General features: G+C 39.4%; 1 protein-coding gene across 1 annotated transcript in view; it reads right to left on the minus strand.

The window, feature by feature from the left end:
- The window catches only part of LOC121506032 (double-stranded RNA-specific editase 1-like), a 57946-nt gene that overhangs the window by 17008 nt on the left and 14951 nt on the right, over window positions 1–25987 (minus strand). The window contains exon 2 of the mRNA XM_041781517.1: window positions 19335–19391. The gene's annotated coding sequence lies outside the window, so the exon portion shown is untranslated. The remainder of the gene's footprint in view (window positions 1–19334; window positions 19392–25987) is intronic.

Consider the following 25987-nt stretch of genomic DNA (forward strand, 5'->3'; position numbering starts at 1 on the left):
AAGATATAAAGTGTTCTCACAGTGTGGTCAAGTATGCTTTGGAGTCAATTGCAGAGGCTGGTACTTACAAAATGGGCCAGGGAAGAGGCAGGAAACCAAAGTTAACTGAAGCAGATGTCAGACACCTCAAGATTTGAAGTACTAGAGACAGAAGGAAGACCACTGCTGATCTTCAGGCAGAGATGAATGCTTCTAGATCAGAGTCTGAGGAAGTCTTCAGAATGACCATAAGCAGACGACTGACAGAACAAGGCTTAAAGGGAAGAATAGCTGCTAAGAAGCCATTATTGAGGCCTGCAAACATCCAGAAACACCTCAGATTTGCCAGGGAGCACAAACACTGGACTGTTGATGACTGGAAGAAGGTACTCTGGATGGACGAGTCCAAGTTTGAACTCTTGGGTCAGCATGGTCGTGTTTATGTCCGCAAAAAAGCTGGAGAACGTTTTGATGCCAGATGCATTGCACCCACAGTGAAACACGGTGGAGATTCCATTATGGTATAGGGTTCCATTTGTGGATACGGCGTGGGCAAAATGGACGGTATCATGAACAAGAACGTCTACCACAACATCTTAGTGCATCCTGGAATCCCTTCTGGACTGAATCTGATTGGTCGTGGGTTCATATACCAACAAGACAATGACCCCAAGCATACTTCAAAGCTGTGCAGAGACTATTTGACCAAGAAAAGGAATCTGGAGTACTGGAACTGATGGACTGGCCAAGTCAAAGTCCGGATTTGAATCCTATTCAACAAATTTGGGATTTGGTAGATTCAATGATTGATCACACAAAAGTTTTATCTAAAGCAAGTCTGTGGGAACAGCTAGAAACTATTTGGAACTCAATAACAAAAGAGACTGTGGAAAAGTACATAAAAACAATGCCAGCAAGAATGCAAGCTGTTATCAAGGCCAAAGGAGGCCATACAAAATATGAAGTTTTTTGGTTATTATGTGTGAAAAAGGACTATTTAGTTGTTCCAGTTTGTTATTTGCTATATATATATATGTATATATATGCGCCAAATAAAAAAAATGCTAAAATCAAAATTAGCTATATTTTATATCTATCTATCATTATAAATAAACTTTGGCTTTAAAATCATTTTTTAATATTCCAAGTAGACCTGGGCAATATGTTCTAAAATTAAGTTTCATTTCTCTCCTGTTGAGTTGTGTCATGTTGCTACAGACAAAACCATATTTCCTAATGGGGGGCCTTCCCAATAAAAGTACTTGATGAAAAATAGACTTTCATTGAGAAGAAATAGACAGAAGTATTGTGTTTATCAGTTATTAACTTAGCTCTAGTGTGCTGGCGATTGTATGGAACCACTGTGTTTATAGCTCATATAACACCTCAGCCTGCTTCTTTGAATCATCACAGACTTCAAATAAACATTTCATGACTTAAAACACACCTTTAAATAAATAAAATGTAATGCTGTTATATGAATTGCTGTGGCGCTGGGCTAAAGACAAACCAAATTGATCCGTTGCAGCTTACAGTTTGCGTTAAAGCTTCAAACAAGCCGACAGAGACGCTTTGCAGAGCGAGCACACTTGCTGCATGTTGCTGTTATTACAAACATCAAACATGGAGAGAACACATGATGCCTGGTTGCTATGCTTCCATTACACTGACACAACAGGCTGCTCTTTAGTGTCATACTGAAACATGCTAATGACTGGACTCAAACTGAGAAATTAGGTAAATTTCAAGTGTTGCAAAGAGTTGTAGGCGGAATCTCTGGGAGTGACTCCATCTGATTCTAGGTTTTGCGTTAAATTGAGCAGAAAGGAAGAGCTCAGCCGGTGCGTGTCTCTGTGTTATACTACTGTTTATAGCATCAGTGTATTCTCCATCGTCTACGTCGTCTATTTTCCTGTGTTTCTGTTCTAAATTGTTTAAACGTCCACCGCGTGCTCCCCCTCTCCGAGTAACTGTTTACCCCGCCGTGGTTAGTGTGCGGCGATGCATCATCTGCAGCAAGAAAATCAAATAAATAAATTTATTCATTTTGTCCTCCCTGTCTCAGACTCCATACGACACGGACGGTCGGACACGGCTTCCTTTAACGGACACGCCACTTTCCATTCCTGCCGCCTGGTTATCCTCAAAATCTCATTTTCTCTTCCATTTGTTGGAGCTGCTCTGTGTCTGCTCCATAAATAATGCTCTGTAGGTATGAACCTAAGAAACAGAGCAGAGATAAGGACACATAGACCAGATCCTGGAGGGAATAGAAGCACATCTATAAAGGTAAATTTAGGTCTTCAACAAACAATTAAACAGATGGCGTCTAAGAGCAATTACGTCCACTTAAAGTGTTCCCTTATGCTGCAGAACATGGGAGTTGTTGGTCTACAGCTGTTCTTATGTGTTTAGGCAACGGATCTTAACTAGCTCCTATCTTTTAAACACTAAGTTCACTAAATAAAGGAACAACTAGCTGACTGATTGAGCTAAAAGTAGCCCTGAAAATCTTGAGCCCTCATAAAATAAAACATGGAAGGATTTAGAAGCACCATGAACTTAAATCAAACCACCATGCACCTGATATTGTGCATGTACTTGTCTAGCATTGCAAGCAAACTTTAGAAGCAGAATAAGGAGTAGCTGGGGTGGAGGAGGGTTGCATAAATCAATTTGCAAAGCATAAAGCAAGAGCAGCCATATGTGACACAACAACTTGGCCTACATGACATGATGAAGCCTGGGTCATGGTAGATTTGTAGGAATTTGTCAAAAAACAACAAAAAAGAGCCTATAAAAACGATGGACTCATCTTCAAAGGAGCCCTTGCGGCACCTCAGAATGACGATACTAGCCCTGCTCCCATCCTTAAGTTGAATTTTGATGCCACAAGACTTTTAACTTGTCAGAACCATGGAAGGAACATTGATGGACTGACTGCAGCTCACTACAAGATCTAGTTGGACATGGGACTCTCTGATTTCAAGTAAGACGCTTTGGCTAAACCATACAAGCCCTGCTCTCATCCTTAAGTTAAATCTAGATGTCACAAGACTTTTAACTTGCCAGGACCATGGAAGGAACATTGATGGACTGACCGCAGCTCACTACAAGATCTAGTTGGACATGGGACTCTCTGATTTCAAGTAAGAGACTTTGGCTTGGCAGAAATAGCTGTAGGAAGTGTTTCATGTACATTCCTTGAAAGCTGTATTTGTTGTCTTAGATGTTGTTTATTTACTCTGCTGTGTCCATTTATGTCCAGTGCAGTGCCTTCACCTACACAATCACTAGTGTTGTGGCTGAAGAATCAAATTTGTCATTTAATGGCATTAGATTATCCGTTTTACCACGGGGGCACATTACAACCAGGCACTTACCAAAAAATTGAGTAAATTTTTCAGTGTTTTAATATTCAGAAATCCCTGTTCATGCCTGACTGAGACACCCCATCCTACCCTAGGAAGAGTAAAACAAAGGCAGAGTTTTAAAAATCACAGATGTCCCCTTTAAATTAACCTAATGAAAATAATAGATATTGTCATTTAGCTCCCTCTGAGTGAATTTTTCAGGTTTATTGATATTAATTGAGACTAACGGCCTCCTGGAAACCAGATCAATGAGGTAACTGATGGCAGACTGAGCGGATCATTCATCGTTGATATGCTGAAGCATGAAAAATCAATAAGTCTGATTAGCTCTGAGCCTCCTGTGGGGGTAGAACATGAATGAAAGGACTCTTTATGGATGTCCACATGTTAGAAACCCGACCTGTGGGGGTTTCAACCTCCATCAGGAAACCCCATCAACGAGAACAGGGAGGATGGACAGAGAGGTGAGTGAGCCCACGGCCTTAAATGGATCCGTTACAATCAGAAGAAACGCAGCGGCAAACATCTGTCAAAGGGCGCCGTCAGAGGTCTGATGGAGACGGATCGATGGCGAGGAGACACAGAGGGCCAGGAGAGAGAGAAAAAAAAAACGCTCAGACATGTGACAGTGACAGAAACACGGCCCACGGCGAGCTGCTCCTCTCGCACAAACTCCATTTTGTCCCCATGAAATGACATTTAGAGACGTGGAAGAATAGGAGCCTGACGGAGCGAGGTGTGACATATCGACGGGTGAAGCAACGTGATGAGATGGAGGACAGATGCCAGGGACATAGAGGGGAAACAGGAGAGAAGAGTCTGGTATCTGAAAAAGTGCATTCTATTATCTATTATTCAACAAAAACAGAATTTAAAGGTAATTCAGAGTGACATTTTACTGTGATCATGAAATTAGGACGTTTCCACAAAGTTTGCTCAATTCATCGAAATAATTGCTCGACCTTTTCAGCTCTGAGGGTACAAATAGAAAGCTTATTAACCTGAAATCTTCTGGAAGTTTCTCTTTTTAAAATCACTTCTCTTTTCCAGATGCTGTGAGGCGGGATGGAAATGTGACATTTGAAACAGATTACGAGAAAATCAGATCAGAATCTGCCCGAAGGAGATGCACGGAGCGGAAGATTCAATCTCAGCAGGAAGTAAAGGTATGGAAAGGTATGGAAGGAGACAGAGAGAGACACAAAAATACAGAGCTGTGGATGAGAATGCGCACGTGTTTGACATGTGTTCAATAAAAACGTCTCTCCACTAGGTGTTTTTACTAAGCAGTGAACTGCTGTTTTGGGTTCATGGATGAATTTCTCACAGTGAAGGAGAAAAGCTGTTAAAAGGGGCTATCATGGTTCATCACACCAGAAAACAGGTCCGGAACGATTTAGGCATGATTATATCCTAATCAAGATGTTGGTCAGGACTTGTCAGCCCTGAAAACTGGTCACATGTTGAGCGACGAAATACATGCTAAAACTTTAGAAATCCGTTTAGGGTGAGGGTTAAGGCAAGGGTGAAAATAACCAAACAGTTAAAAGTAAGAAACAGGAATAAAGCTCAACCTCCATCAAAATGTTTAAACACAGCAAATGTAGCCAACTTAGCTCCATTAGCTCTGCTAGCTGTGTTAGCTGTGTAGATAATGTAACTAAGGCTAAGCTCACAAGCAGCAAGCTACATTAGCTTTAGGTATATTTGCTAAAGCTCACATTGCTAGACCTGATTTAGATACATTGGCTTATATTGTAATATTTATTACGTAGCTATATGACAAATGTAGCTAGAGCTAAGTTCACATAGCAGTAATGCAAGCTATGTAGTAATGTTAGTGTTATCTATGTTTCATAAAGCCTCAAATTACAATTGCTACATTGGCTAATGTAGCAACATTAATTATGTAGCTAGCGTAGCTGCATTATCTGAACCAACATTTCCTAAAGCCCCAAATTAACGTGGCTAGATTGGCTTATGTAGTAACATTATGACATAGTGAATGTAGCTACAACAGCTGTATCTACATTTCCTAAAGTCTTTAATGTAGCTACATTGACTTATGTAGTAATGTTAATTGCCTTGCTTATTTACCTATGTAAGCTTAACCTTCCTTTCCTAAAAACTAAAACCTAAAATGAATGTAGCTACAGTGGCATCTGTAGCAACATTAATTATGTAGCTAGCAAATCTGCATTAGCTTTATCTACCTTTCTTAAAGCCTTTAATCAATGTAGCAACACTGGCTTATGTAGTAACAATAACTGCATGGCTAGCAAAGCTATGTTAGCTTTACCTACCTTTCCTAAAGGCTTCTATTAACATAGCTACATTGGCTAATGTAGTAACGTTAATCGCATAGCTAGCGCAGCTATGTTAGCTTTACCTTTGTTTCCTAAAGTCTAAAATAAATGTAGCTGCATTTGCTGATGTATTAATGTTAATTATGTAGTTAATATAGCTATAATAGCTTCACCTACATTTCCCAAAGCCTCAAATTAATGTAGATGCATTGACTTCTGAGGTAACGTTAATTACAAGGTAATGTTCCGATGTTAGCTTTACCTACTTTTCCTAAAGCCTAACATTAATGTAGCTACAGTGGCTTATGTAGCTACATTAATTATGTAGCTAGCATTGCCAAGTTAACTTTATCTACTTTTCTTAAAGCTTTTAATTTATGTAGCAACATTGGCATTTGTAGTAATGTTATTTGCATAGCTGGCGTAGCTACATTAGCTTTATTAGCTTTATCTACCTTTAAGCCTTCTATTAACGTAGCTGCATTGGCTTATGTCATAACATTAGCTTCATAGCTAGGGCAGCCATGTTTGCTTTACCTACATTCCCTAAAGCCTAAAAGTAGCATAGCTACATTGGCTTGTAGTAATGTTAATTACGTAGTTAGTGTATGTTAGCTAAGCTAACAAATGTGGTTATTTTGTGCATGTAATTGCCAGACTTTGTTTATGTATAAAATCTTAAAAAACTGATTTGAAAACATTAAATAAAGCTAAAAACAGTCTGTTTACAGAAAAAAAGCTTGCCTCCATGAATACACTCTAATACAGCAAACATAGCTTTCACAGCTCTGTTAACTGCGTTAGATATGTAAACATAATAGCTATTTGTCTAATGCAGCTAAAGCTAAGATCACATGGCAGCTACGTAGCCACATTAGCTTTCCCTGTTTGCTAAAATTCACATTGCTAAAGCTAACATTGCTAGTTTTTTCTGTTGTAATTCTGAAATGTTTCTTGGTCTGTAATTTTTGCAAAGTGATTATTTCATGAGAGTAACTACCAGAGTTTAAGAATAAAACAGAATTAGAATTGCATTGGCAGAGATGGCGTCTTCCATGAACTCTTTTCTTCACTTTTCTTAAAATATTTCCAAATGACGAAATCTTATCAGCTCCCTATTAACTTGCCTTCCTCTTTTACAGCTTTAAGGGTGTATTACACTACAGAACATTGATGTTTTATGATACAAAGTTTTGTTTTACGTGGGTTCTTGTTTGTGCTTTAATTTAGGCATCCGTTTTATAAAGTTCAGGTCCTTTTTGTCTCCTCTGTCTCTCCGTTTAGTCATCAAACTTTTGGTAAACTGAGTAAAAACATTTATTTCTTCCTGCTGAACTCCAGAAAATAAACCGCTGTGTTCCTCTGAAGGACGCTCGCAGCCTTCAGACGTCTCTGTCTCTCTCACAGCGTCTCTGTGAAATCTTTATGACGGCTTTAATTTGCCGAGTGGCCGGGCGGTAGCTGCAGGGGCCGAGCGGCGCTGTATCAATTCAACACGCTAATGTGACTCACTTAACCAACAGGGCGTCCGTGCAGACCGTCACGCCAGCCCCCTCCTCCCCCCATTTGTGCTGCTGTCAGCGGACTATTGAAACGGCGTTAGTGTCCTCGCTGCTGGGGGGCACGGAGTAGAGCTGGCCGGATGAAGGTGAAGCAATTAAGAGGATTTTCAGTCTGCACGCTGCAGAGGACACAGGGGGAGGGAGGAGGCTCAGAGAGTGGTAAAATCACCACGGGAAGCTCTTATCAAAGGAAATCAAAAGCTATCCGAAGTGATTCAGAGATGATGAGCGCAGAAACATTTAAACAAGTCATCTCATTGGCTGGTAGGAAAGGTTTACAAAGTGAGGGCATGTTCCCTGGAGGTTTAAAATCTGGGAAATCCGTGTTGGACAAAAGGATTTAGAATGGCTACACTACAGTTCGTTTAAGGTCTGATTTAAGGCTTGATTTTGGTCCTGATTTATGGCCCAATAAAAGGCCTGATTTAAGGTCAATTAAAGGCATGAATTACAGTAAATTTAAAGCCTGATATAAGGTCAGAATTAAGGACTAGCTTAAGATCCAGTTTGAAACTCGATTTGAGGCCTGATTTAAGGCCTGCTTAAAGGCTCAATTTAAGGTCCGATTAATGACTGATTAAAGACTGATTTAGGACCTGATTTTGAGCCTCATTTAGGATCTGGATCCTAAATGAGACATGATCCTGGATCATGTCTGATTTAAGGCCTTACTTCAAGCCCAGCTTGAGGTCTGATTTATGGCCTATTGTTAGATCTGATTTAAGGCCCTTTGTAAGACCTAATGTAAGGCCCAATTTAAGGTCTGATATGAGGTTTGATCTAAGGCCCAGTTTTAGGTCTGAAATAAGGTCTGTATTAACATATGACTTAAGGCCCAGTTTTAAGTCCGATTAAGTGCCCAGTATAAGTCCCAGTTAAAAATCCGATATCGGTCCGTTATAAGGACCAATTATGGGTCTGATTTGAGGCCCAGTTTAACATCCAATTTATGGTAAATTTAAGGCCATACTGAAGGTCTAGTTTAAGTTCTGATTTAAGATCTGATTTTAGGCCCATTTTAAGGCCTAACTTGGCCTCAGTTAAGGTTGATTTCAGCCAGATTTAGGGCCCTGTTTAAGGTTGGATTTAAAGCCCAGCTTAATATCCAATATAAGGTCTGATATAAGATCTGAGGCCCAGTTGAAGGTCCAATTTAAGGTCTGACTTGAGGCCAAGTTTAAGTTCAATTCAAGCCCTGATTGAAATTCTGGCTTAATTTCTGATTTAAGACCTGATCTTAGGCCCATATTAAGGTTTAACTACATCAGTAAAGGTAGTGTTAAGCCATGGTTTAAGGCCACATGTAAGGTCTTATCTAAGGTTCAGTTTAAGATCCAATATAAGGTCTGATAAAAGGTATGATTTGAGCCCAGTGTAAGGTCCAATTTAAGGTCTGAGTATAGACCCGGTTTAAGGTCAATTTAAGCAATGATTAAAGGTCTAGTTTAAATTCTGATTTAAGATCTGATTTGAGGCCCATTTTAAGGCCTAACTTGGCCTCAGCTAAGTTTGATGTAAGCCCCGATTTAATGCCCCATGTTAGGTCTTAATAAAGGACCTGTTTAAGTTTTGATTTAAGGCTAAGTTCCAATTTAAGGTCTAATATAAGGTCTGATTTGCGGCCCGATTTAAGGTCAGTTTCAGGCCTGATTAATGGTCTGGTTTCAGTACTTACAATACAGTCTTATTAAGGCCCTGCGTAAAGTTCGATTTAAGCCCCATTTTATGATCCAATATAAGGTCCGATCTTAGGCCCAATTTTGGGCCTAAAGCTGATTAATCTTGAGGGGAGCGGGATTCAAGGCTAGATAAAGATACTTACAAAATCCACTTTTTGCATGAAGAAGCTTTGTTGTTTGTGAAATACACTGAGTCTTAAGCTACTTTTGAGTCCTTAAAGAAGTGACACATTAAGGCAAAAAAAAAAAAACAGTTTCAAGAACCCACAGAGAAACAGTGACAGACATGGGTTAAAAGTCTCAGTCTAAAGTCTGGAGGGGTGGAGTCAGACATCACTACATGCTGCCCAGAATATGTGTTTCCACAGCCTTTTCCAACAGTTGCTGACCATGGCAAAATGGTACGTTGGTAGAAATAGAAGGGAAAAGCCCCCAACATCCCCAGCTTCACCAACATTCCATCCTCTGCCTTTGATGATGTCAGTCTTTAAAGCCTTTAATACACTTTAGAAAGATGATTTCATCCTTTAAAGGTGATGTCATCCTTTAATATCTATAAAACATTCCATCCTTGCCTTTTACATGCAGGCCGGTCAAGGCCAGTCTTCACCTGCAGGATTCTTTCCAGATTCTCCCTCCAGAAAAACATCAACCCATATCGATATTCTCTCTTTCCTCTGGTTCTCTTGTCCTTTTTCATTCTTTAGAAGGTTTCAGAAGTTCGTCACCAGATATTCCCAGCCCCCCACCTCGCCCCCTTGCCCTCGCTGACCCCCCTCCATCTCTCTCTCTCTGCATCAGCGGCCTCGCCGAGCACAACAGATGGTTATCTCCGCTCACCTCGGCCTCATCAGGGCCGAGTCCTCCGCTATCTCCAGGGGAGAGGGAGCTCGGGGCTGATGTTGAATTTCACACCCCACGGCCCCGGGATTAGAGCGACCGGGAGTTGATGGACTGATGGGCAGGTGGAGGGAGAGGTGGAGATGTCTGCTGATGCCTAACAAGCACAGTGTTACTGCACGCTTCGAACACTGACACTGTTCTCAGAGCTTTAATGAACACATTTTACTACTGATAATGCCATTTATTGTTTGAGTTTAAACATTATAAATAATACGGCAGCCTTCAATCGTCACACTACCATGGCAACCAATCTGAAGCCACTTGTATCATATTTTGACCTAATCTTTAAATCCTGTCTGTGTTCTTTTGTCTTCATGGTGTAATGGTAGCCAGGAATACTGATTAACCAGTGACTGGACCTCCCAGACACAGGTGTCTTTATACTGCAATCACTTGAGACGCAATCACTGAACTCAGCTGATCCCCCAGACTAATACCACGCCCACTAGAGGCTGCTTTAGACAGCCTCTAGTGGACACAGGAGGTACTGCAGCTTTCAAATCTTCAATATTTCTGCTCTGGAGATTGCTGTTTTTACTTTTTTCTCATATAGTAAATGTTTAACCCTTGATGCTAAATTTCAGGATCTCTTACAAGTGAAAAAAACAAGAATATTAACTAATATCCATTCATTTGGAGCAATGATATTCCCGCTGTAAGATGTTCTCTAATGAGCAAACATTCCCGCTCTGCTGCCTCCTCCCCACCCCCCCATCGGCAGAGCTTTCAGCAGGTAGTCAGCAGTAATTTTCAGGCCCAGGAGGTTCAGGCGGGCTACCTGTGCTAGCGTTAAATGAAAATGAGAGAGTGCCAGAAGAGCTCAGAGGGGGAGGAGGGGGAGGAATAAACTGGTGAAGTTATAATGAAGAGACAGCAGAGAGGACTGAGGGGAGAGCATCTCACTGAACATCCATGATGAAGCAGAACTGACCATGACTAATTCATGCCCTAGCATGTATTTGGAGTAGCAGCCCACCATTCCAGCATGAAATGATCAAATCTGACATTCATGGAATTAAAGCTGCTTACTTCACTCATTTTAACAAAACAAGAGCCTTTGTTACACGTGTAACTGTACAGAAGCATGTTGATCTCTTCTGCTCACAAAGAGCAAAATCAGTTACTATGGTGTAGAACAAAACATCGATTGTTTATAACGCTATGATTTTGGTTCTGTTAAAAAGAATGTCCTATCGTCAACACAGAAGAGATTAAGAGCCACTGAAGAGAAGGTTGGTCTTTTCTTTAATTCTGAAAAAAAGGTCAGGATTTGTGCTTTCCTTGCAGGATTATGACTCTAATCTCAGAACTCTGACTTTAATCTCAGAACTCTGACTTTAATCTCAGAACTCTGACTTTAATCTCAGTACTCTTCTTTAATCTCAGAACTCTGACTTTAATCTCAGAACTCTGCCTTTAATCTCAGTACTCTTCTTTAATCTCAGAACTCTGACTTTAATCTCAGAACTCTGCCTTTAAACTCAGAACTCTGACTTTAATCTCACAACTCTGACTTTAATCTCACAACTCTGACTTTAATCTCAGTACTCTTCTTTAATCTCAGAACTCTGACTTTAATTTCAGAACTCTTCTTTAATCTCAGCCCTTCTCTTTAATCTCAGAACTCTGACTTTAATCTCAGAACTCTGACTTTAATCTCAGAACTCTGACTTTAATCTCACAACTCTGACTTTAATCTCAGAACCCTGACTTTAATCTCACAACTCTGACTTTAGTCTCAGAACTCTTCTTTAATCTCACAACTTTGACTTTAATCTCAGAACTCTGACTTGAATCTCAGAACTCTGACTTTAATTTCAGAACTCTGACTTTAATCTCAGAACTCTGACTTTAATCTCACAACTCTGACTTTAATCTCAGAACTCTTCTTTAATCTCACAACTTTAACTTTAATCTCAGAACTCTTCTTTAATCTCAGAACCCTGACTTTAATCTCAGAACCCTGACTTTAATCTCAGAACTCTTCTTCAATCTCAGAACTCTGACTTTAATCTCAGAATTTTGACTTTAATCTCAGAACTCTGACTTTAATCTCAGAACTCTGACTTTAATCTCACAACTCTGACTTTAATCTCAGAACCCTGACTTTAATCTCACAACTTTGACTTTAGTCTCAGAACTCTTCTTTAATCTCACAACTTTGACTTTAATCTCAGAACTCTGACTTGAATCTCAGAACTCTGACTTTAATTTCAGAACTCTGACTTTAATCTCAGAACTCTGACTTTAATCTCACAACTCTGACTTTAATCTCACAACTCTGACTTTAATCTCAGAACCCTGACTTTAATCTCACAACTCTGACTTTAGTCTCAGAACTCTTCTTTAATCTCACAACTTTAACTTTAATCTCAGAACTCTTCTTTAATCTCAGAACCCTGACTTTAATCTCAGAACCCTGACTTTAATCTCAGAACTCTGAATTTAATCTCAGAACTCTGACTTTAATCCCAGAACTCTGACTTTAATCTCAGAACCCTGACTTTAACTTCAGAACTTTGACTTTAATCTCAGAACTCATCTTTAATCTCACAACTTTAACTTTAATCTCAGAACTCTTCTTTAATCTCACAACTTTAACTTTAATCTCAGAACTCTTCTTTAATCTCAGAACCCTGACTTTAATCTCAGAGCCCTGGCTTTAATCCCAGAACTCTTCTTTAATCTCAGAACTCTGACTTTAATCTCAGAACTCTGACTTTAATCTCAGTACTCTTCTTTAATCTCAGAACTCTTTTTTAATCTCAGAACTCTGCCTTTAAACTCAGAACTCTGACTTTAATCTCAGAACTCTGACTTGAATCTCAGAACTCTGCCTTTAAACTCAGAACTCTGACTTCAATCTCAGAACTCTGCCTTTAAACTCAGAACTCTGACTTTTAATCTCAAGACTCTTCTTTAATCTCAGAACTCTTTTTTAATCTCAGAACTCTGCCTTTAATCTCAGAACTCTGACTTGAATTTCAGAACTCTGCCTTTAAACTCAGAACTCTGACTTTTAATCTCAAGACTCTTCTTTAATCTCAGAACTCTTCTTTAATCTCAGTACTCTGACTTTAATCCCAGAACTTTAACTTTAATCTCAGAAATCTGACTTTTAATCTCAGAACTCTTCTTTAATCTCAGTACTCTGACTTTAATCTCAGAGCCCTGACTTAAAACTTAGATATAATGTTAAATATCAAACTTCACCTTCAGATTTGGCTCTGTCTTTTTAATGTTTTAGTGAGTTTTGTATCTTGAAATGATTTGGTGGATCAGTTGAAGCATTTTCGGGATTGCAATGAAACATAAAGTGGAAAGCATGTTTTGAGAAAGTAAGAAGGAGAATCGAGGATATGAGTCAAATGTTTTAGTTAAAGGAAAAAAGGAATAAAAATAAAAATTAAAGTACAGTTTTCCTTAAGTGTTTGGACTTTGTGCCTTCTTCTTTCTTCAAACAGCTGTCTGATTTTGATGTGTAACTTCATTTTGTGTTCCTGCACATCTCCACTCAGTCCTGATGAATTATTTCTCTGATTTGACAGCCGACAGGAGAGATTAAGTCGTGTAAATATGTTCCTTTTTTATTAAGGTTGGACGTCATGATCGGCTGTCAGGAAATCTGTGCAGGAATCTGCTTCAATTAAAAGTCAATATTAGTGAACGTGGAGCCTCCTCCTCACCTGGGTGAAGGTTATCAGTGGAGCGTCAGGGCGGAGCAGGATGGGGGAGGAGGCCCCGTATATCAGCTCCTCCACATCACAGAGCAGACAGACTCACATCTTTAAAGCACACGTCCCAGCGGGCGACGGCGGCGTGGCGGCGTCCTCGCCTCACGGAGCACATCGGCTTATAGCTCGTCTGAAATTCACTTTTGCTCCCAGTAGATTAAACTCACACTTCAGTTCATCTCACAACACGCCGCTTAGCAGGGACGCAGAGATGACGGGCTGCTCCTCGCTGCGCATGCAAATCACCCCAAAAATACACACACCAAAAACACACTTATATTAACACACACATTTACACAAATATACATACACACATTAACACACACAGTGTTTTTTAAACAGTAATGTGTTTACAGCCTCTCAGAGACAGAGAACAGGTAAATTTATGACGGTAAAGTGGGTAAAAGATGGAAAACGGCGCTCCACCTGCTGCTCAACCACCTTAATTTAGGACTGAGAGCTCTCTATGAGAAAATGTTAGCGGACGTTAGCTCAGAGCTAATGAAGGATGAGGACACCATGGAGCTAACACATTCCCGGTCACTTTACAAAACATGAACCAGTTTTAAAAAAGAAGAAGAAGAAGCTTCTTCATCTAAGATGAAATGTTTGCAACGTTATGACCATGATGAAATTTAAAAAAAATCCAGGGTGACAGAAAGTTCACTTTTATAAGACGCCGACATCGCATAAAACATATTTTCTACAGATCTTAGAGTGCTCAAACATATGGCATGAAATTTTCATTATGTCCCGAAAACCACAACCCAATACCTGCCTAAATGACTGAATACCAGCCTATGTATATGCTTTAAATATTGCCTAAATAAGCTGTAAATACTGACCAATATCAGCTATAAATATCAGTCCATGTAAGCTGTAAATACCAGCCTACATATTCTGTAAATATCAGCCTAAAAAAGCTGCTAATTGTCAGCCTATATAATCTGTAAATATCAGCCTTTACACACTGTAAATATTGACCTAAGTTAGCTGTGAATATTGACCTTAACAGACTGCAAATATCAGCCTATATCGGCTGTAAATATAGGCATATACAGACTGTGTATATTAGCCTATATCAGTTGTAATTACAAGCCTACATTGGCTGTAAATATGAAGAGTTCATTTGCAAAAACAGTTAAACTCCATTCTGGTAAACAATGAGTAATGAGTAATGAGATGTAATGAGTTACACTTTCAACTGAGCTGTCTTCTGATCTAAAATCCGTTTTGGTGCAAAAGCCGATAAAGCCTGTGGGAACCGTGTCAAAGTTCATATTTTGTGGCAGAAGCCACATGCCACATGAAAAAAAGCCACATGAAAAAACAGTTATCTGTTTTTGCAAATGAACACTTCATAATGACCTTTACAGGCTGTAAATTTCAGCCTTAGCGGACTGTAAATATTGGCCTATGTCAGCTGTTAATATTGTAAATATCAGCCTATATCACCTGTAAATATTGGCCATGACAGACTGTCAATATCGGCCTATACCTAGCTGAAGTATAGGCCTATATCAGCTGTCAATATTGGCCTACATCAGCTGTAAATATCTGCCATAACAGCCCTAAATAAAGACCTTTATGACCTGTAAATATTGGCCTTGACAGACTGTCAATATCGGCCTATACCTAGCTGAAGTATAGGCCTATATCAGCTGTCAATATTGGCCTTTACAGACAGTAAATATAAGCCTTAATCAGCTGTAAAAATGGGCCTATATCAGATGTAAATATTTGCCTATATCAGCCCTAAATATAGGCCTTTATCACCTGTAAATATTGGCTTTGACAGACTGTATATATATTGGTGTTTATCAGCCCGACGTATAGGCCTAAATCAGCCGTAAATATCAGCCTTGGAAGACTGTAAATATGGGCATATATCAGCCCTCAGTATAGGCCTATATCACCTGTAAATATCAGCCTATGTGGGCTGTAAATATTGGCCTTTACAGGCTGTAAACATCAGTCTTTATCGGCTGTAAATATCAGCCTTGGTAGACTGTAAATATTGGCCTATGTCAGCTGTTAATATTGTAAATATCAGCTTATATCAGCTGTAAATATCGGCCCATATCGGCCCGTTATATTGGCCTTGACAGACTGTAAATATTGGCCTACATCAGCTGTAAATATCTGCCATAACAGCCCTATATAAAGGCCTTTATGACCTGTAAATATTGTCCTTGACAGACTGTCAATATCGGCCTATACCTACCTGAAGTATAGGCCTGTATCAGCTGTCAATATTGGCCTACATGGGCTGTAAATATTGACCTTTACAGACTGTAAATATCAGTCTTGCAGGCTGTAAATACTGGCTTATGTCAGCTGCGAATATCAGCCTATATCAGCTTTAAATATTGACCTTTACAGACCGTAAATATAAGCCTTTACCAGCTGTAAATATCAGCCTTGCAGACTGTAAATATTGGCCTTTATCAGCTTTAAATATGGGCCTTTATCAGGTGTAAATATCTGCCTATATCAGCCCTAAATATAGGCCTTTATCGCCTGTAAATATTGACCTTGACAGACTGTAAATATTGGCGTTTATCATCCTTAAGTATAGGCCTATATCAGCTGTAAATATCAGCCTTGACAGACTGTAAATATGGGCCTAAATCAGCTGTGAATATCGGCCTACGTGGGCTGTAAATATTGACCTTTACAGGCTGTAAACATTAGTCTTTATCAGCTGTAAATATCAGCCTTTCAGACTGTAAATACTGGCCTATATCAGCTGTAAATATGCGCCTATATCAGGTGTAAATATCAGCCTTGACAGACTGTAAATACTGGCCTATATCAGCTGTAAATATGTGCCTATATCAGGTGTAAATATCAGCCTTGACAGACTGTAAATATGGGCCTGTAGGCGCGCCGATAGTCGAGTGGTTAAGGCGCATGCCATATACACAGGCGACCCGGGTTCGAATCCGGCCCGTGGCACTATTTCCTGCATGTCTCTCCCGCTCTCTCCCCTGTTTCCAACTCTATCCACTGTCCTATCAAATAAAGGCAAAAAGGCCAAAAATAAATCTTAAAAAAAAATATGGGCCTGTATCAGCCTTAAGTATAGGCCTATACCAGCTGCAAATATCGGCCTACATGGGCTGCATATATTGACCTTTGACCAGATAACACAGCTACAAAGCTTATGTAGCTAATGACAGTTACATAGCTTCGTTAGAAGAGATATTTGTGCTTTGTGAGCTTTAGCAACATAGCTTACACAGCTAATGTAGCATAGATAACACCACTATGTAGCTTATGGTAGCTAATGTTAGCTTCGTAGCTGCATTGGTATAGATATTTGTGCTTTGTACGCTTAGCTACATTAGCTATGAGCTCTGTTATCTACGCCACTCATGCAGGTAACAGAGCTACATAGGCTATGTTTGCTACATTAGAGTGTTCTCATGGAGGATGAGCTTGTTTCCTTTTTACTCTACATTATTAAATGTTTTGTAATCAGGTTTTGCAGGTCTTTTTTTATTTAACTTTTAATTGGATTAACTGAAAGTTTAATCTGATTTTATTCTGAAAGTCTTAGCATCTCCGTGGTCAAGTTGAAGAAAGTTCTTCAGTCTGATGAGAGCAAAATGGTCTCAAAATTGCTATGAAACACGGTGGTGGCAGCATCATGCTGTGGGGATGCTTCTCAGCAGCTGGCAAATAGAGAATTTGTGCCTGGGCTTGACAACGGCCATTCACGCAAGATCCCGGAGCAACCTTGGCAGAAGGAATGGAGTGACATGGAGTGAAAAAAGAGATTTAAGTGGCTGTTTGGAGTGGATGTAACCACTCATTACAGCAGATCTCTGCACAAGAGTGTCTCTGAACAAGCGGGGCGCTGCTCCTGTTAACTAAGACCAGGAAACGGAGGCTACCGCTCAAAGAATGGGACAATCAAAGATCAGAAACATGTTGGTCAAAGAGTTTAAGACCTGCATGACTTCACACCACTGATGCTTGTGATCAATCTTTATAATGAATAGGAAGCACCAGAAGTTTTTGCATCATTGGAACATCTTTTTCCTCCCTGATGCATCAATTTCTTTCACATTTTCATCAAAAATGCATCTCTAATCATGACTGTTTAAATGGTTTTGCTTCCACATTCTGTCAATATTTAAATCTTGATTAAAGATATTATTGAAAGCTAGAAACCTCTACAATTTCACTAACATTCCTTTCCTTTTTTGCGTTTTCTTTGATCAAACATGCTTTAAAGTTTCTAAAGGATGCAAAAAATCCAGAAAAGTTCACGTCTAAAGAGACAGAAATGAAAAAGAATGAGCCATAGAGGAAGAAAATTAAAGAATGGAGCATTTTAAAGTCAAATGTGAATAATTCAGAGTACTCATTGCTCTGTTTGCCCTGCGCGCTGCCTGACAGGCTTTAGAACCCGGGTGCAGGCGTACCTTTGCGCTCGGAGCGTTTCTTCCTCCTCCTCTTGAAGCGGCGGCGGATCAGACAGCTGTAGGCGGCCGCAGAGCGAGAAACGTCCAGCAGCAGAGCCATGATGGAGAGGAGTCAGCCCTTCAGCTCGCCTGCAGGCTCGGACTCTAAATACTGACTCCGAGAGCGACGGGGGAACTTTGATGAAGGAGGAGGAGGAGGAGGAGGAGGAGGAGAGGGAGGAGCGGCCAGAGCATCATGGAGCAGAGAGCTCGCCGTGTTAAACAGCTGTCATGTAAACACGGCTCCTCCCTCCTCTGGTTTCACTGTTTTCACTTTACATCCTCTCTCTGAGCTGTGATTTAGTTAAAAAACATTCCTCAAATATGACAAAAAAGGCTTTTTAATCTGCACCACCAGAGGTTAGTGGAGATAGTGGAGATACTCCATTAAATCTTTATTTCCAAAGATTAAATTTTCTAGTATACCTGAAAATCCCACGCTTACCCTCCTCAAAAATTTGACCAAAATCAGCCTTGTTGCTTTAAAAATAGAGAAATATAAACTGGATTCTTTTGATTCCTGTTTTTGATAAGTGTGGTTTAAATCCGGCAAAAAATTCCACTCAAAATATTCGACAAAGTTTGAAAAAATCATCCAAAAAGTAATTAAATCAACATTTAGTTAAATTAGATGTTTAATCAGTTAGTATGATGAAAGGAAGGCGTAAAAAAAAAAATTTAATACTGATAGAACATGTGGAGTACTCCTGTTTGAAAAGCAACACCGCCCTCTGGTGGCCAAAAGCAGAACTGCACGATCACAGCTGGGAACACAGTGCCAATATTGCCTGAGTGCAGTGAATGTGTCTCAAGTCACTGTAGTAGAACAATACCAGTGTCTGGAAGATCCAGTCATTGGTTTATCAGTATTCCTGGCTACCACTACACCATGAAGACAAAAGAACACTCCAAGCCACTCAGAGAAAAGGTTATTGAAAATCTGAGATACAGGCAGCAATGTCCTGTTTAAACTCCTGAGCAGTAAAATATAAATTATCTCCATATAGCGTGTTATTTCAGCAACAAAACTGAACCTTGTACCGCTAAAGTAGCATCCAATCAAATGAGGAAAGCCCCTGCTTAGGACTTAGGGTGTAATGCCTCATCCAGCCCACTAGGTGGTGCCATTTACATGTGATTGTGCAGCCCAAAGGAGCTATGGTAAATCACCTACATCATTTCTTTTTCTGGCTCTTTTTCACAACTTTTTAGTTTCACTTGAAGGCCTTGAAAGGCTCCTGAAGCTAAAGATGCATCATGGGAAACGTAGTGTAAGAGTAAAGTTTCTTTTCAAGTGATTGTAGAAGCAACAACAGTTGACCAACCTGGTTTCCTGTCGTCTTTGGCGTCTGAGAGGATTTTATCTCCACTTTAAGGGAAATCTGAAAGACAGAAACACACAAATGTTACTTTAATAACAACATTTTTTAATTTACAGTGCTGTAAAGAACTTTAAGCTCATGTCTGGGTAAAAATTGAGGCTGCATTAAGGTGTAGATATGGCAAGAAAGCCCATCTGAGGGTACCATTGAGAGGGAAGGACTGACACAACTCCAGCAGTGCTCCAGATGTCCTTGCATATTACCAGGGGGTATGGGAAAATAATCTGTTGAAAAATGAAGTCCACAACCCCCTGATCATGCTGTGGCACCAAAAACTGCTCCTGGTTTTTGGGTATGTCACCAGGAGTGAAAAGGCCTGGACAAAAGAAATGCCATTGAGCTTGACCTTGGATGCCAAGTGGCACAGGTGTTTGGCACCCAACACACTTAAAACTTATGCACATGACTGTATATGTCCATGGGAATATATAAGGGAACACACGTGGAAAATGTTAGATGAGATGTCAGGGCTTTGAAAGCTTAAAGGTTTCTGTCACCACAGAAAACAAGAGGGCTGCATTTTATTTAAGTGCCTAATCATTTTATAGAAACAAGTGTATTAACTTGTAATTTCTCAAGAAAAGGTAATACCTTGGAATAAGTTGGCATTTTATCAAGTAATAACTGAGAAATATAGTAATATTGAGGAAGTATTTATGAATTATTTATCAAGGAATGCATTGAAATATTGTGGCAATTCTCTGGTAATGAGGTGACATTTGACCCTAAACCTAACCCTAAAAATTACTTGAAAATGATTCAGGAAGGACTCAATTTAATTTTGTGGGCTGAAACATAGAGAATACATGGGAATTACCAAGTAACTTAAAGAGAAAACTATCATCTTATTTCTAACAATACGAGGGCTGGGGTTAGGGTAAAATATCACCTAATTATCGGAGAACTGGCACAATATTACAAGAGGTAGGGCAAAATACGCCCTAATTAACAGAAAACTGCCACAATATTACTAGTGTTAGGGTAAAATTCACCCTAATTAACAGAGAACTGGCGAATATTACAAGAGTTTGGGTAGAATACCCCCTAGTTACCAGAGAACTACTACTATATAACAAGAGTTAGGGTAAAATACCTCCTAATTTTACAGAAAATTGGCAAAGTACTATAAGAGTTAGGGTAAAATACTCCCTAATTACCACAGAGCTACCACAATATTACAAGAGTTAGTGTATTATACCCTTTAATTACCAGAGAAATATGACAAGATTACAAGAGTTAGGATAAAATACCCCCTAATTAACAGAGAACTGCCACAATATTACAAGAGTTAGGGTAATATACACCCTAATTAACAGAGAACTACGACTATATTACAACAGTTAGGGTAAAATACCCCCCAAATTAAAATAGAACTTTAACTATATTACAAGAGTTAGGGTGAAATACCCCCTTATTAACAGAGAACTTTCACTATATTACAAGAGTTAGGGTAAAATACCCCCCAATTACCATAGAGCTAATTTATTCATGAGAAATTACTAGATTACAACTTATAACTATAAAATTACTGGGTTATTAGAGGCCACTTTATTTGTAAAAAATCCTCAAAGACAGAGGGGATAGCTCCACTGAAAAATGCACAATAAAGAGCTCTTAAACTCCAAAATATACAATTTGATGATTTAGAATTATATCATATCACCATTTATTTCTAATTTAATATAAAAAATAAAAAGATATATATTTAAGTAAATTATTTTTTAGATTAAATATCGACAAAGAAAAGACTGATTTACTGGTATGAAAACATTAATTTTAACATGTAAACACTGGTGTTGACAAAGAAGGATGTGGTGACAGCATGTATCCTGCAGGTGGAGCTGTTGTATCAGCTATATCTGATCACCTTCATCACTGCTGAATGGGCTTCTTATCTGGATGAAGCAGATCTGAGAGGAAGCAAGATCAGCGCCAGATATGACTGAAAATATGGTATGTGACTCAACAGCGCCACACAGTGGTAACGAGGTACAGGTAATCAGTTCAATTAAGTTAAAAAAAATCTCCATGATTAAGCTGTTTGGCCTCAATTCTAAACTTCATGTCTGAAAGAAACCAAGCACCGCCAATCACCTGCACGACAACATCCCAACTGTGGAGCATGGTGATGGCAGCATCATGCTGTTGGGGTGACTTTAAGCAACAGGGACTGGAAGACTGGTCAGGGATGAGGGAAAGTACAGAGATATCTTCAATGAAAAAGTGTTCCAAAGGGTCCAGGACCTTAAACTGGGCCTAACCCTGACAGGTGAGACAGAGAAAGTAAAACTGGGTGTAAAATGTGAATGCTCATGAAGATATCAGTGAAACTTTGATTTCAGCACCAGGAGCTGTTCACTAAAGGAGGCATCCGCTTAACTCTCCTCCCAAACCAGCAGAGATTCTCCAAGTGTAAACCAATAAACCCACTCTGATTGGTTTAATCTCTTCGTTAGGGAATCTCTGAGGTCTACTTGTCGTCAGCGCCAGGAATTAAAATACAGAGGAAGAAGAGCTGGAGCACAGAAGGATGTTCATGTTCTTTTCTAAATCCCAGCTCACAGACGGATGAGGAGCAAATACGTGGGGAAGTCTGCAGCCTACTTTCTTACATTTACATATTTTTCATGGGGGGGGTGATGTGAGGAGAGGGGGAGGGTAGGGGTCTGACAAGGACAAGAGGGGATGGTAAAAAGAGAAAGTCAGTGTTTTTGATGCCTCAGAGGTCAAAAAGGTGGAAATAAGTGCAGCTATGAATCCACCTCTGCAGCAGCCATGAGCTCTGCCCTAGTCTTTACATACATGTGGAGCAAATACCGGACATGAGGACCGTGCAGATATCCTGACATGTACAAAGGAGCTGGTACAGATGGGGGGAGGGGCCAAAGGGACCTCCAGAGGAGGTGTTGGTAAAGCTGCAGGAGCGAACCTGCAGGAAGAGTCCGGAGGAGAGAAGATTTAACCAGGGTAGAAACACAGGAATAAGGAGGCGTTTTTAAACCTTGCAGGGATGTTTGTTCTTGTTCCCGAGTGTTAGCAACGCCTCACTGACTGTCACCTCAACACCAGGACACTAAAACACTGACTTTACTTAAAGAAGCAAGGAAGAGATGAGGAAGATGAAGGAAAGGAAAGGAAAGGAAAGGAAAGGAAAGGAAGAAAGCAGAAGCTGGAAAGAACAGCTGGAAAGGAAAGGAAAGAAATGAAAGGCTGGAATGGAAAGAAAAGGTCAGGAAAAGAGAGGAAAGGCTGGAATGGAAAGAAATGAAAGGGAAGAAAGGAATGGAAAGGAAAAGAAGGAAAAGCTGGAAAAGGGGAATAGTTGGAAAGGAAAGGAAAAGCTAGAAAGAAAAGCAAGGAATGGAAAGAAAGAAACGAAAGGCTGGAAAAGAGGAAAGGCTGGGAAGGAAAGGAACAGAAAGAAAAAAGAGAAGAATGAAAGGGAAAGAAAGGAATGGAATGGCTGAAAATAAGAGGAAAGTAAAAGGAAAGGAAGGAAAGGCTGGAAAGTAAAAGGAAAGGAAGGAAAGGCTGGAAAGAAATAAAAAGGAATGGATAGCACAGGAAGGACTGGAAAGAAAAGAAAAGGAAAGGAAAGGTAAGAAAAAGAAAGAAAAGGATAGAAAGGAATGGAAATTCTGGAAAGAAAAGTAAGGATAGAAGGAAAGAAGGGAAAGAAAAGAAAGACTGAAAAGAGGAAAGGCTGGAAAGAAATAAACAGGAATGGATAGCACAGGAAGGACTGGAAAGGAAAGGAAAGGAAAGGAAAGGAAAGGAAAGGAATGAAAGGAATGGAAATGCTGGAAAGAAAAGTAAGGAATAGAAGGAAAGAAGGGAAAGAAAGGAAAGACTGGAATAGAGGAAAGGCTGGGAAGGAAAGTAAGGAAAAAAGAGAAGGCATGAATTGAAAGAAAGGAATGGAAAGGCTGGAAAGAAATTGAAAGGACAGGAAAGGTTGGAAAGCAAAGAAAGGAATGGAAAGGAAAGGCTTGAAAGGCTGGAAAAGAGGAAAGGCTTGAAAGGAAAGGAAAGGTAAAAAATGAGAGGAAAGGAAAGACAGGAAAGGAAGGAAAGGAAATGAAAGGAACAAAAGGAAAGAAAGGAAAGGAAAAAAACAAAGGAATGGAAATGCTGGGAAGAAAAGTCATGAATAGAAGGAAAGAAAGGAATTGAAAGGAAAGGCTGAATAAAAGGAAATGTTGGAAAGGAAGGGAAAGACTGAATATTAGAGGAAAGGAAAGAAATGAAAGGCTGGAAAAAAGGAAAGGCTTGAAAGGAAAGGAAAGACAAGGACAGGAATGGAAAGGAACAAAAGAAAGGCTGGAAAGTAAATGGCAGGAAAGATATGGCAATGAGGAACAACAGGAGTTGTTGGTCTGCAGCTTCTCTAATCAAAGGTTCTCAGTGTCATTATAACGTAGAGAAAAAAACCTTCCAGGTAGAGGCAGATCAACAACTGTGTCTTTGTTTAGAGCGATGTTTGTGTTTAAAAAATCCTCCTCCTCTTCAACACAAAGGTTAAAACTTCATTCTTTTTCTGAGGAGGCAGCATTCCCATCAAAATAAAAGCCCCATCTCATGTCGTCTTCCTGTCGTCCTGTCGTCGGAGCTTTCCTCTCGGCAGACACTCGACTGAACGAGTCCCCTGAGTGTCGTTGGGTTACAGCGGCAGAGAGGCCGTTCGATTGGCTGTCTCTTCCTGTGTGGTGAAACGTCCGTCATGTTAAATGTATGCCGTTCCCCCTCCCACTCTCAGCGCTCTGTATCGACAGAGAGGTGGAACCTGAGTACGGAGGCCCGGAGGGGACACTCTGTGCAGGGACAAGGGTCATATACCTGTGACCTTTAATGACATAAAACTACACAGACACATAAACACCATCTATGCTGCTGACCAAAAACACATCATCAGTTCTAGACGCGCCCCCAGACGAGAAGCTCAGCTGTGGTGGGACAGCGAATGTCCTGCCACATTGAGCCAAGCCGAGTCCAGCAGCAATGAAATTTTACCGTTTAATTGCAAAGGTGGCATCCATCACAGTACCACGTCCAAAACCACTGAGCTCTTCAGAACGACATATTAGGATCACAAATGTTTACAAAAAAATTCTCCTCCTCAGTCTTTCTGGGAAATCACAGCAAGTTAAGGGAAAATCTTAAAGTTTGGCCAAATTCACAAAAGATTAGAGAGATAAGTCTGACAGAACAGAGACTGAAGAAAGTGAAAAAAAATGTAATATAAAAAATTAAAACTTAGAGGAAATTATTGTAGAAGATTTCCAAACTGGAAAAGTTCCATTTTTGTTTCCATCAAAAATTCCTGAATTATTACAGGATAAGATTGACAAAGTCTGCAAAAAGTCCTGATAATTTCTGGTGAAAATTCTTCAAATATCCTTTTTTTTTAAAGACTTAGAGGAAAAGTTTCAGAGAAGAAAAAACAAAAAATTCTGGTGAAATGCCTGAAGAAATCTTCCCCAGAAATCCAGGAAAACTCCTTAAACTTTTTGGGAGCATTACCTCAAATTAGATAAAAAAAAAAAAAAAAAGAAAAGTCACAGAGAAAAAAAAGGTGAGTTTCGGTAAATTCAAAATGAAATTATGGATCAGGGAGAGAAATTGGCAGGTGTGACAGAACAGAGAGGCTGAAGAAAGTAAGAAATATAATATAAAAAAATGAAAGATAAAATTTACAGAAAAGTTTAGTTTAAGATTTCCGGACATTCCTGGGAAATCCCAGATAAAATCCAAAAAACGTTTAAGAGAGAGTCCTGAAAATTTCCATTCTTATTTCCATCAAAAAATCCTGAAATATTAAAGGATAAGATTGATCAAGTCTCTGTGAAAAGTCCTGACAATTTCTGGTGAAAATTCCTCAAATATATATTTTTTATGTCTTTATTTTTAACTAAGAGGAAAGGTCCCAGAACCAAAAAATTTCTGGGGAAATGCCTGAAGAAAACACCCTCAAAATCCATGAAAATTTCTTAAACTTTTTGGGAGCATTGCCTCAAATTACATAAAAAAATAAAAAAAAGAAGAATCATAAAGGAAATCCTCAGTGAGTTTGGGTACATTCACAATGAAATTATTTAATGGATCAGGGAGAAAGTTTCTAGACAAATAAAATCCTGAAAACTTTTGTGCATGATTCCTGAAAATTTCCATTTTTGTTTCTATCAAAAAATCCTGAAATATTAAAGGATAATGTTGATAAAGTCTCTGTGAAAGGTCTTGATAATTACTGGTGAAAATTCCTCAAAGATCATTGCTTATTTTGTTTTCTAAATTTAGAGGAAAAGTCCCTAAAATTTTTTGGGAAATGCTTGAAGAAAGCATCCCCAGGAAACTCAAACTTTTGGACGCATTCCTTAATTTTCTTTCTTTTTTTTTTTTCATGAAAAAATAAAAAGGGGAAAAATCATATCAAATCTAATCAGAAAAATATCCAGTGGGTTTGGATTAATTAACAATGAAGTCATAGATCAGGGAGAGAATTTGGCAAGTTTGGCAGAACAGACAGATCAACAAAAGTAAGAAAAATAATATAAAGAATGAAAAACAAAATTCACAGGAAGGTATCAGAGAATTTCAGA

Source organism: Cheilinus undulatus, linkage group 24 (genome assembly GCF_018320785.1).
Source record: "Cheilinus undulatus linkage group 24, ASM1832078v1, whole genome shotgun sequence".
Lineage (NCBI taxonomy): Eukaryota > Metazoa > Chordata > Actinopteri > Labriformes > Labridae > Cheilinus > Cheilinus undulatus.